This window comes from Bos mutus, chromosome X (genome assembly GCF_027580195.1).
Source record: "Bos mutus isolate GX-2022 chromosome X, NWIPB_WYAK_1.1, whole genome shotgun sequence".
Taxonomy (NCBI): Eukaryota; Metazoa; Chordata; class Mammalia; order Artiodactyla; family Bovidae; genus Bos; species Bos mutus.
This window is the reverse complement of record NC_091646.1, coordinates 43,380,528-43,394,258: the sequence shown is the minus strand read 5'-3', so window position 1 is coordinate 43,394,258 and position 13,731 is coordinate 43,380,528.

Sequence of the window (13,731 nt, the reverse complement as noted above, 5' to 3'; positions counted from 1 at the left end):
ATGGGGTTGCAAAGAATCGGACATGACTGAGCAACTATCACTTCTTAGCTCAAAAATATACAGACCAACAATTTGGGCTGTTTTCATATGGGGACTTCTGCAGATCTGGATCAGGCTCAGCAAATCTTTGCTGTGGCCCATGCATGTGTCTGTAATTGGCTGATGGATTGGTCGGTGACTGGCTAGCTGTCTGGTGGCTGATTCACTATCTGCTGATATGTGGTTTGTATCCTTCAGTAAACTAACCCAAGCTCATTCACATCCTGGTAATGTTCCAGGCTTAGCAAATCCACAAGTACCAATGCACAAGTGCTTTTCAAGTTACTGCTGCTGTTGTTTTTTTTCCTTTAAATATTTTAATTTGTGATTTAAAAAACTTTAAATTTATGATATTAACTATTTTTATGCATACAGTTCATTAGTATCAACTAAATTCACAGATCTCTAGAACTTTACCGTTCTGCAAAATTAAACCTCTATATCCATTGAACAGCAACTCCCCATTTTCCATTCCTCCCAGCCCCTGGTAATCATCTTTTTTTGTTTCCATGAGTTTGACTACTTTATATATCTCATGTAAGTGAAATCATACAGTATTTGTCCTTTTGTCAGTGAATTATCAATATTTCACTTAGTAATGTTCTCAGTTTCATCCATGTTGTAGTATGGGACAGGATTTCCTTTTTTAAGGCCAATATTTGTGTGTATATACCATATTTTCTTTATTTGTTCATACATTGATGAACGTTTAGGTTGCTTCTGCCTCTTGACTATTGTCAATAATGCTGCAATGAACATGTGTGTGCAAAAATCTCTTTGAGATCCTGCTTTCAGTTCTTTTGGATACATAGCAAGAAACGGCACTGCTGCATTCCATTTTTAATTTTTGAGGAAACTTCATGCTATTTTTCATGGCACTGTTTCATTTCACATACCAATATCACACAAGGTTTCTAATCTCTGCACATCCTCACCAACACTTATTATTTCCTGTTTTGTTTTTTTTTACAGTGGTTATCCTAATAGAGGTGATGTCTCATTACAGTTTTGATTTATATTTTCCTGATGATCAGTGATGTTGAGCATCTTCATATACTTGTTGGCCATTTCTCTACCTTCTTTGGAGAACTCTCTCATCAAAGACTTTGCTTCTGTTTTTCTCTTTGTGGTTTTCCATATATTTAATTTTTTGCAGTAAGCACTTAACTTTTATACTGAAGGTGATATTGGGGATAATAATAATCATTTTTAAAAATGTGCCAAGCAAGTTATTGCAATAAGTAGAGCCAATCTCGACTGGCTAATTGAGGTAATCTGTGGATGGGGCAACTGTCCTTGTTTAGGGTTAAACACTTGAAGAACACTTAAAGAGGCAACTTTATTCCAAACCAAGGCCCCTCTATCTTTTGTGGCTCAATTAGCTCGGGTGACATGAAGCAGGGCAGGCAGAGGATTAAGCAAGTCAAGCTGAACTGGCAATGCGGCCATGAAACAGTAACAGCCTGTGCCTAGTACCCAAGTGGGATGCTTGGTAATCTTGCATACAAAATCTTGGTCTATATACTGCAAATGATTGCTCTTTTAGGGATTTTGATATTTAGAAGGGAACTTTATTATGTAATTAAGGTTTATGGCTTTTATCTAGGCAATTCAGAAGGGGTAACTAGCTAAATCATCAATAATTTTGTAATCTGGGTTTCAAGAAATGCTCCATAAGCATTTTAGGGGCCAACTTTGTATAAAATAAAGATAAGCAAAGAAAAGCTCATAATAAAGTTTTAACTTTAAAATTCCAGTCAAACATTTACAGTCTGAGTTAAATGATGGGTGTCAATGAGGTGGACTTCCCAAAGGTCTGGACTGGTGACAGCACTAGCAAAATTTGCTGGATGTAATTATTACCCTGAAAGGAAATAATGAGGAATGATGGCATTTGAGCCTCCTAACTGGGAATGCAAGGTATGATTATTTTCTTGGCCAACATGATAACAGAGTGATCTAAGCAGGTGTACACATTTATTCTGCAGAAGTAAATGCAAACTGGACATCTAAGGTGATTCTAGGGAAGAGATACTGGGTTCAATGAGCCAATCCATATATATGAATAGCTCTATTCCTGCTTCTGAACTCCTTCTTTACTGAAGTCCTAGAGAGCATGCATATCTAAGACCCACACTATGTCTTATTATACTACAAATCTTTTCCTGTAATGTCCTGCCTCTCACCCTCAGTATCATCTAATTTTCAGTACCTCTTTCTTTGCATTATTGTTCCATTTCTGTTGTCTTTCATGTTCTAATACCTGACTGAAACTACAGCTTGGACCACTATGTTGTCTCACTGTGTACCTCCTCAGCATTTCACTGTGGTTTTCTTTTTTGCCCTGATAAGCAGCATTTTATGATGAGCTTATTATTTTACAGCTGAAATTTTTGATCTCATTTTCCATCATTCACTGACATTTTGACTATATCATGTCTTTGCTCTTATGTTTTAGATCAGCATCCTTGATTTGTTATTATAGTGTCCATCTACCTACAGCATTGATATTTCCCATCTCTTCTTCCTCCTGACTTATTTCCTCTGGGATAAGTCCATCTAAATATCCAGTCTTGTCTCTTGCTTTCTGTACCACAATGCTCCCTGCCTCCAAAGATCAGTGTCCTATTTCCTTTCTTGAAAGATTAGCTTTCCTTTTTTTTTTTTTCTAGCCACAGAGCCTTGCTCCACATTATTATATGATTCACCCTCGTCCTTACTCAGCCTCCCATTTCTAGTCACTGGTTATGGATTAGAGTATTCTACTAGTTTCTGATGATTTTTTAGCCTTCCTCTCCCTTCTTCAGTTTAGATAAAGCAAAATACTCTCTAAGGATATTTTCTTTTTGTTCCAAAGTAAGAATGAACAAACATTCAATAATCTCTCACTCTATAACTGTTCTCCACTTCCCCCACTCCCATCCTCCCAATTCAGGTCTCTCTTTCCCTCTGGTGAGTTCAATCTGTCATATGTTTATTTAGCACATTTTCATATTCAAAGCATTCAAGAAGCTAATTAACCCTTGAAGTACCCTTCTGGGATGTGCATCCAGGCTACAGAGGTAGTTGACATTAAGGCTGGGGGCAAAGCCCAAGAGTTTCTGTTTTCCAAATCACTGTCCCAAGTATGTTTTCTTTCACTCTGGTTCTCTACAGTTGAAGTGGATACCATCATGAAAAAATTACTTAGATTTAATTTACAAGGAAGCTGCCAGAAATTGTGTGACCTTCCTGACACCCCAGATTTCTCTAATCAAACCCACGTTAATCCTCTGTGTGCTGCTTGGGAGCAGCTGGGAATCAAACCACAAAACAAGACTAATGCATATAATATGTTTTTCTTTCTCTTTCATGCAGAAAGACAGAAATATTCACCCAAATCTGTCATCACAGCAAGTCACTTCCAAGAATATGGTAAGGAGATCATGTATGGGGTTGGGGAGTGAATGTATAAGTCTGGAAAGAGGTAGGAATATAAGAAAAAGAGGACTACATCAGGGCATAGTTTTGTATTGCTGTGGTCAACCATGTTATTACAAAGACACAATGGGATAGGAGAAAGAGCTCCCTTATCCTCAACTCATACCAAGGTCCCTTTTTAAAAAATATACTGTTTTCAGCTATATGGCTTATATGCTATATGAGGCCATTTGGGATTTATTATTTGGCTTTTAAGGAGCAAAATGAGTTATTGTTTGCCAAATCACTTTTATCTGGCTATTATTATGATGTGAACAGGAAGTAAGGCAGGGCTTTTGTATAATGAGGAAAAATTACTAGCAATTAAATGACTTTCTCCTTTCTTCAGTTCAAATGCAAAAGGTAATTGTTTAACCATTACATCTAAATTATGGAGGCCATTGGTGATCATTAATAAATAAAACTGTAAGTGTAACTGCATACTGAGGAGGCCGGCTCAGTCAACACTTCCTTGATGAAGTAAAAACCTCAACAATCTTTAACATATTGAATTCTCTTTAGTTCCTATTGCTTTGTCCTGCAATAGTGAACATTGCTGTTCAATCTTAGGTGAAATACAGTAATGGTTCTAAGAAAAGCTTTGTAACATCCCCTGTTCATAAACACTATTTGTAGAAGACTAGACTATTTCCTTTTGAGAGATAAAGGACATATTACAGTCCTTATTGAAAGATGCAGGAAATTTACCACAGCGATTTTGGGGGCAATTGTTTTAAACTAACTTAGGTCAAATAGTCAACCCAATATATAAAAAATATGGGTTTTTCTTCCTATTAGGCATCAAGTGGTATGGTGGCTCAGTGGTAAAGAATCCGCCTTCTAGTACAGGAGCCATGAGCTCAGTCCCTGGGTTGGGAAGTTCCCCTGGAGAAGGAAGTAGTATTCTTGCCTGGAAAATTCCATGGACAGAATAACCTGGCAGGCTACAGTCCATGGGGTTGCAAAGAGTTGGACATGACTGAGCATGAGCATGAGTGAGTGAGTATATATAACAAATACCCTGGTCTTATACCACCATCCCCGGGGGTCATTTCATATTAATAATTAGTATAAGAGGAACAACAACTACAACTAACACTCAGGTGCTTAAGTGCCAAGAAAGTAAGTATCAAGGCTAATTTTATACTTGGCACATGCTATCTCATTTAACATTCATTTACCTACACTTGCAGATTTGGTAACTAAGGCTGAAGAATGACATGCCTTGGCAAAAATTATTTAGTTAATAAATGGTGGAGCTAGAAAGTAACATCAGAGAGCTTGTTCTCAACAATTTATTTAGTCTGTTTGGGCTTCTGTAACAAAATACCACAGACTGGGTAGCTTATAAACGTCAGAAATTTTTTCGTTATATTTCTAGAGGCTGGGAAGCCCAAGATCAAGGCACTGCCAGATATGGGCCTGGTGAGGGCTTGCTTTCTGGTTCATAGATAGCACCTTTTCTGTGTCTTCACATGGTGGAAGGGCCAGGGGAGCTCTCTGGGGTCTCTGGGACAATAATCTCATGTCCTTATAAAAGATCATGAGACCCTCATGACTTAACCATCTGTCAAAAGCCTCACATCCTAATGCTATTCCCCTCAGGGGCTCTGGTTTCAGTATATGAATTTTGAGTGGACACATTCAGATCATGGCAACTATTATACTACATCACCTCATCCCAGGTTTAGGAATGGGAAAAGATCCAGAGTTTTGTTGTAAAACTTTACTTGCTAGTAAAACTTTCTGTAAAGCATGTAATTTAATGATTTTCTTTTTAGGACACACAAAAATGTCCCCAAGTAAAACAAACACATAGAACAACAACATGAAAAATATAATAACAAAATACCACCATTTCAAATTGCCATGAATTTCAAATATTTCCTTCTCATGGTTCAAAGCTTCATATCCACCTGGTAATGATGATTGGAAAACAAATGCAGCTTAAGAAATGTTACCCAAAGTATTTCCTTGTTAGGAGAATTCTATTTATAAATTCAAGAAAATAGCAGTGATTTATTTATGGTTCAGTATTTACCTAAGTGAGATGAGTGTGTACTATCTATCTCCTGTCCCCCTGGGGAGAGCTATAGAAATTTCACTATCAATGCAAAACAAAGCAAATCGATGTCTGGCACCAATTAACGAAGCAATGACAGCTTTCACTGAATTCCACATTCCTGGAGCATAGAGGTTCCAAGGCTGTTCTCTCATTTCCTCCACCCCTTTTCATTTCCATAAAGGTAGCATTAATTAAAATTAATTTAAAAGGTAGCATTTTTATTTTACTCAACAAAGCTCTTTGTGGTGTGTGTGTATATTAAATGCATAAATGAATTATTAAGAAAGTAAGGAACATGCAGAAGAGGCAAACAGAAACAGAAACCGAAACCTAGAGAAGTGAGCTTGCTTTTGCTTGGAGGCATTCACAAAACCATGAATTTGAGCTTTCAGCTTTTTTACAACTTTCTGAGGTGTGGGGGACTACAGATAAAGACCAGAGTCAAGCAGGCGGGACCTCTACTATAAGATGCCTATTCTTATATAAAACTAGGATTCCAAAAAGCTATGTTCCCAGTACAAAGGAAACTGGAAATAAAGCTACTCCTCCTCACATACTAAGAGATTCTAAAGAAAATTGCCTGTCTCAAAATTTGGTGTTGGATGGTGGGGCAAAAATCTCCCCTGAAAATTAAGTTGAAAGTGGCCTTTTGAAAGAAAGAAGGAAGGAAAGAAAGAGGTCTTTTGTTGGTAGTGATTCCATGCAGGTTTTAGTGGGTCAATTGGTTATTCATATGGAAAAGATAAGTTTGGATTCTGTGGCCAATTATAAAGTTTGTGTTAGTCGCTCAGTCATGTCTGACTCTTTGCAACCCTATGGACTGTAGTCTTCCAGGCCCCTCTGTCCACGGGACTTCCCAGGCAAGAATACTAGAGTGGGTAGCCATTCCCTTCTTCAGGGGATCTTCCTGACCCAGGGATCAAATATGGGTCTCCTGCATTGCAGACAGATTCTTTACCATCTGAGCTGCCAGGGAAGTCCCATAATAAATTATCTCAAATTCTTTGAAATTCCCTTCATCGAGAAGTAAAGTCTATTTCTCCTTCCACTGAAGTTAAGTGACCTATATGACTTGTCTGAATAACAGAATATAACAGAAGAAGATGTGCTACTTTCTAGACTTGGGCCATTTAAAAATGGCAGTCTCCACTTACTGCCTCTTGGAACTCTTGCCCTGGGGGAAGGTAGACTGCTCATAAAAAAAGTTTGACTACTCTGAGACTGTTATTCTGTGAAGAAGCCCAAGCCAGCCACCTAGAGAGGGCATATGTGGGTGAAACATTGATAATATGGGCAGATTCAACCCAAACTCTGTGGACCAAAATATTTTGGGGGGCCATACTGCATGGCATGCGAGATCTTAAATTACCCAACCAGGGATTGAACCCATGCTCCCTGCAGTGGAAATGTGGAGTCTTAACCACTGGACCACCCCTAGCCAAAGTATTTTGAAATGGAATTTGTGATGCTGATCTATTCCTTCATTTAAGAGTGCTTTCTCATCCTGCAATGCAGCCATCCAGTCATAACAGTCAAGCATGAGAAATAGAACATCCTTTAATGGGAAAAGCTGTAAGCTGGGTTTGTGATTAGTGCATGGGTACCAGAACCTTAGGCAGGCATATATAGATGAAAAATTAAATGTATGTTCTAAAAAGTGTAACAAATATTAAATTGCGGCTTATTTAGACCTAGAAGTTCCCACTGTACGGCTACTGATTGCATTTCCAAACTGAACTCACAGCCTACATTCCTTCACCTTTTTCAGCCTAACCTGCATTTTCAACCTCAGGCCCATGATGTTTCGTCAGAGTACCCTTTTCTTTACTATTAGTTCCTAACAGATTGCTGAGAAACAGACACAGAACCACCAAGCAGGCACCAATCTCAACAGTCAATGATAGATTGAGCAGGGAGGCATAAAGAACCCAAAGAATGATTTCTGAGTTGCAAATTTTCCATGAAAGCGGAAAAAATGACTGGCTTCCTCTGAAATATTTGCATTGAAAGAAATGATAAATGAAGCATAGATTCCATCATTCATAGTTTTAAGTGAAATTTGTTTATACTACTGCTTAGGATTTATTTAACCCCCTTTAAGTAGTGCTAGCTGAATACCCCTCAGAATCCATCAATAAAAAGGGAGGTCACTGTTACCTAACCCATCTCAGAAGTAGAGAAACTTAGAGTCCTATAGCTAGACTTCTCCATTATCATATCATATCACAGTGATAATGTGACCTTGGAGGGAAGGTGGTGATGTCCTTCTATATGTTTGTATTTCGGCTTCACCATTTACCTAAGATAAACTTTCATAGTTTTTGTCCCAAATTTCCCTTACCGTGATATGAAACAAGCTGGCTTGCAAATGAGAATTCATCTCTGCATCTCACTGTGGGTCCGTGAGCATTCCCAAAACACATGGCCCGAGATAGAAAAGAAGAATTTGTAAAAATGACGTTTTTAAAATGCTTTGATTAGTAATGAATAAACCCTAAGAGTAAAGTCTAGATGTCCAGTTTCTAGACAGGAAGTTGGGATGGTGATAGAAGGGAGGGTAAATAACACCATGGAATGAGGAGCTCTTAGCAAGACAAACTCTGGTGGCAGCAGGTACCTGAAATTCTACTCTGAGCCACTCTGAGTGCAGTACTCTGAGACTGTACTCTTGTAACCTACAGGATAGAGACTGTTGCTGTCTAGTCATCTACCTTTGAATATGACCAGAGTTATATGCAATACCGTTTTCTGCATGTAACCTTGCCACTTTAGCTCTTACTCAAAACAGCATAAATGGAATGTAAGTAAAGTGATGTCATTAGAAGGATCACTTGGAGTGAAAACTCTCTTTGAAAAAATTAAACATACTCAAATATCTGTACTTTAAATACAATTTTCATTAAATACCTTGTGACACACCAGACTATTCACAGACATGCACATCAGCTAGTAAAACTTCCACTTCCCCTCTTTCTTCTCTGACAAATTGCACCCCTTAATTTGTATGACCAGAGTCTGAGCAAGGACCGATCTGATTCTCTGAATTCCTTGAATGCACCTGGGGCAGTTCCTGTGGGTAATATGCTGATAAATACTTTTGAAGGGATAGAGATTGGCTAATAGTTTATACAGTGTTCTTCTTCTTATTTATTTTTTTTTACAATGGAAAAAAGACAAGCTTTTATTTATTTATCTTTTGAATCATTTTAAAAAAATTATTTATTTTAATTGGAGGCTAATTACTTTACAATATTGTAGTGGTTTTGCCATACATTGACATGAATCAACCATGGGTGTACATGTGTTCCACATCCTGAACCCGCCTCCCACCTCCCTCCCCATCCCATCCCTCAGGGTCATCCCAGTGCACCAGCCCTGAGCACCCTGTCTCGTGCATCAAACCTGGACTAGTAATCTGTTTCACATATGTTAATAGACACATTTCAATGCGATTCTCTCAGATCATACTACTCTCGTCTTCTCCAACAGAGTCCAAAAGCCTGTTCTATACATCTGTGTCTCTTTTGCTGTCTCACATATAGCATTATCATTACTTTCTAAATTCCATACATATGCATTAGTATACTGTATACTGTATTGGTGTTTTTCTTTCTGACTTACTTCACTCTGTATAATAGGCTCCAGTTTCATCCACCTCATTAAAACTGATTCAAATGTATTCTTTTTAATTGCTGAGTAATATTCCATTGTGTATATGTACCACAGCTTTTTCATCCATTTGTCTGCCAATGGACATCTAGCTTGCTTCCATGTCCTGGCTGTTATAAACAGTGCTGTGATGAACATTGGGGTACACGTGTTTCTTTCAATTCTGGTTTCCTCGGTGTGTATGCCCAGCAGTGGGATTGCTGGGTTGTGTGGGAGTTCTATTTCCAGTTTTTTAAGGAATCTCTACACTGTTCTCCATAGTGGCTGTACTAGTTTGCATTCCCACCAACAGTATAAGAGGGTTCCCTTTTCTCTACACCCTCTCCAGCATTTACTGTTTGTAGATTTTTGGATAGCAGCCATTCTGACCAGCGTGAGATGGTACCTCAATGTGGTTTTGATTTGCATTTCTCTGATAATGAGTAATGTTGAGCATCTTTTCACGTGTTTGTTGGCCATCTGTATGTCTTCTTTGGAGAAATGTCTGTTTAGTTCTTAGGCCCATTTTTTGATTCAGTCATTCATTTTTCTGGAATTGAGCTGCAGGAGTTGCTTGTATATTTTTGAGATTAAATTCTTTATCAGTTGCTTCATCTGCTGTTATTTTCTCCCATTCTAAAGGCTGTCTTTTCACTTTGCTTATAGTTTCCTTCGTTGTGCACAAGCTTTTAAGTTTAATTAGGTTCCATTTGTTTATTTTTGCTTTTATTTCCATTACTCTTGGAGATGGGTCATAGAAGATCCTGCTGTGATTTATGTCAGAGAGTGTTTTGCCTATGTTTTCTTCAAAAAGTTTTATAGTTTCTGGTCTTACATTTAGATCTTTAATCCATTTTGAGTTTATTTTTGTGTATGGTGTTAGAAAGTGTTCTAGTTTCATTCTTTTACAAGTGGTTGACCAGTTTTCCCAGCACCATTTGTTAAAGAGATTGTCTTTTCTCCATTGTATATTCTTGCCTCCTTTCTCAAAGATAAGGTGTCCATAGGTGCATAGCTTTATCTCTGGGCTTTCTATTTTGTTCCATTGATCTACATTTCTGTCTTTTTGCCAGTACCATACTGTCTTGATGACTGTGGCTTTGTAGTAGATCCTGAAGTCAGGCAGGTTGATTCCTCCAGTTCCATTCTTCTTTCTCAAGATTGCTTTGGCTATTCGAGGTTTTTGGTATTTCCATACAAATTGTGAAATTATTTGTTCTAGTTCTGTGAAAAATACCATTGGTAGCTTGATAGGGATTGCATATAGATTGCTTTGGGTAGTATACTCATTTTCAATATATTGATTCTTCCAATCCATGAACTTGGTAAATTTCTCCATCTATTTGTGTCCTCTTTGATTTCTTCATCAGTGTTTTATAGTTTTCTATATATAGGTCTTTTGTTTCTTTAGGTAGATATATTGCTAAGTATTTTATTCTTGTCATTGCAATGGTGACTGGAATTGTTTCCTTAATTTCTCTTTCTGATTTCTCATTATTAGTGTATAGGAATGCAAGGGATTTCTGTGTGTTAATTTTATATCTTGCAACTTTACTATATTCAATGATTAGCTCTAGTAATTTTCTGGTGGAGTCTTTAGGGTTTTCTATGTAGAGGATCATGTCATCTGCAAACAGTGAGAGTTTTACTTCTTCTTTTCCAATCTGGATTCCTTTTATTTCTTTTCCTGCTCTGATTGCTGTGGCCAAAACTTCCAAAGCTATGTTGAACAGTAGTGGTGAGAGTCTGCACCCTTGTCGTATTCCTGACTTTAGGGGAAATGCTTTCAATTTTTCACCATTGAGGATAATGTTTGCTGTGGGTTTATCATACATAGCTTTTATTATGTTGAGGTATGTTCCTTCTATGCCTGCTTTCTGGAGGGTTTTTATCATAAATGGATGTTGAATTTTGTCAAAGGCTTTCTCTGCATCTATTGAGATAATCATATGTTTTTTATCTTTCAATTTGTTAATGTAGTATATTACATTGATTGCTTTGTGGATATTATAGAACCCTTGCATCCCTGGGATAAAGCCCATTTGGTCATGATGTATGATCTTTTTAATATGTTGTTGGATTCTGTTTGCTAGAATTTTGTTATGGATTTTTGCATCTATGTTCATCAGTGATATTGGCGTGTAGTTTTCTTTTTTTTGTGGCATCTTTCTCTGGTTTTGGTATTAGGGCGATAGTGGCCTCATAGGATGAGTTTGGAAGTTTACCTTCCTCTGCAATTTTATGGAAGAGTTTGAGTAGGATAGGTGTTAGCTCTTCTTTAAATTTTTGGTAGAATTCAGCTGTGAAGCTGTCTGGTCCTGGGCTTTTGTTTGCTGGAAGATTTCTGATTACAGTCTCAATTTCTGTGCTTGTGATGGGTCTGTTAAGATTTTCTATTTCTTCCTGGTTCAGTTTTGAAAAGTTATACTTTTGTAAGAATTCATGCATTTCTTCCAAGTTGTTCATTTTATTGGCATATAGTTGCTGATAGTAGTCTCTTATGATCCTTTGTATTTCTGTGTTGTCTGTTGTGATTTCTCCATTTTAATTTATAATTTTGTTGATTTAATTCTTCTCCATTTGTTTCTTGATGAGTCTGGCTAATGGTTTGTCAATCTTATTTATCTTCTCAAAGAACCAGCTTTTAGCTTTGATGATTTTTGCTATGGTCTCTTTTGTTTCTTTTGCATTTATTTCTGCCCTAATTTTTAAGATTTCTTTCCTTCTACTAACCCTGGGGTTCTTCATTTCTTCCTTTTCTAGTTGCTTTGGGTGTAGAGTTAGGTTATTTATTTAACTTTTTTTTTTGTTTGTTTCTTGTGGTAAGCCTGTATTGCTCTGAACCTTCCCCTTAGCACTGCTTTTACAGTGTCCCATAGGTTTTGAGTTGTTGTGTTTTCGTTTTCATTCATTTCTATGCACATTTTGATTTCTTTTTTTATTTCTTCTGTGATTTGTTGGTTATTCAGAAGTGTGTTTGTTAGCTTCCATATGTTGAAATTTTTAATAGTTTTTCTTGTAGTTGACACCTAATCTTACTGCATTGTGTTCAGAAAGGATGATTGGAATGATTTCAATTTTTTTGAATTTACCAAGGCTAGATTTATGGACCAGGATGTGATCTATCCTGGAGACGGTTCCGTGTGCACTTGAGAAAAAAGTGAAATTCATTGTTTTGAGGTGAAATGTCCTATAGATACCAATTATGTTTAACTGGTCCATTGTGCCATTTAAAGTTTGTGTTTCCATGTTAATTTTGTGTTTGGTTGATCTATCCATAGGTGTGAGTGGGGTATTAAAGTCTCCCACTATTATTGTGTTATTGTGAATTTCCCCTTTCATGCTTGTTAGCATTTGCCTTATAAATTCTGGTGCTCTTATGTTGAGTGCATTTATATTCATAATTATTATATCTTCTTCTTGGATTGATCCTTTGATCATTATGTAGTGTCCATCATTGTCTCTTTTCACAGCCTTTATTTTAAAGTCTATTTTATCTGATATAAGTATTGCTACTCCTGCTTTCTTTTGGTCTCCATTCACGTGAAATAACTTTTTCCAGCCCTTTACTTTCAGTCTGTATGTATCCCTTGTTTTGAGGTGGGTCTCTTGTAGACAGCATATATAGAGGTCTTGTTTTTGTATCCATTCAGCCAGTCTTTGTCTTTTGGTTGAGGCATTCAACCCATTTACATTTAAGGTAATTATTGATAAGTGTGATCCTATTGCCATTTACTTTGTTGTTTTGGGTTTGAGTTTATACACCTTTTCTGTGTTTCCTGTCTAGAGAAAATATTTTAGCATTTGTTGAAGAGCTGGATTGGTGGTGCTGAATTCTCTCAGCTTTTGCTTGTCTGTAAAGCTTTTGATTTCTCCTTCAAATTTGAATGAGATCCTTGCTGGGTACAGTAATCTGGGTTTGTGGGTTTTTCTCTTTCATCACTTTAAGTATGTCCTACCATTCCCTTCTTGCCTGAAGTGTTTCTATTGAAAGATCAGCTGTTATCCTTATGGGGATACCCTTGTGTGTTATTTGTTGATTTTCCCTTGCTGCTTTTAATATCTATTCTTTGTGTTTGATCTCTGTTAATTTGATTAATATGTGTCTTGGGGTGTTTTGCCTTGGGTTTATCCTGTTTGGGACTCTTTGGGTTTCTTGGACTTGGGTGACTATTTCCTTCCCCATTTTAGGGAAGTTTTCAACTATTATCTCCTCAAGTAATTTCTCATAGCCTTTCTTTTTGTCTTCTTCTTCTGGGACTCCTATGATTCGAATGTTGGGGCATTTAACATTGTCCCAGAGGTCTCTGAGGTCATCCTCATTTCTTTTAATCCTTTTTTCTTTTTTCCTCTCTGCTTCATTTATTTCTACCATTCTATCTTCTACCTCACTTATTCTATCTTCTGCCTCCATTATTCTACTGTTGGTTCCCTCCAGAGTGTTTTTGATCTCATTTATTGCATTATTCATTATTGGTTGACTCTTTTTCATTTCTTCTAGGTCCTTGTTAAACATTTCT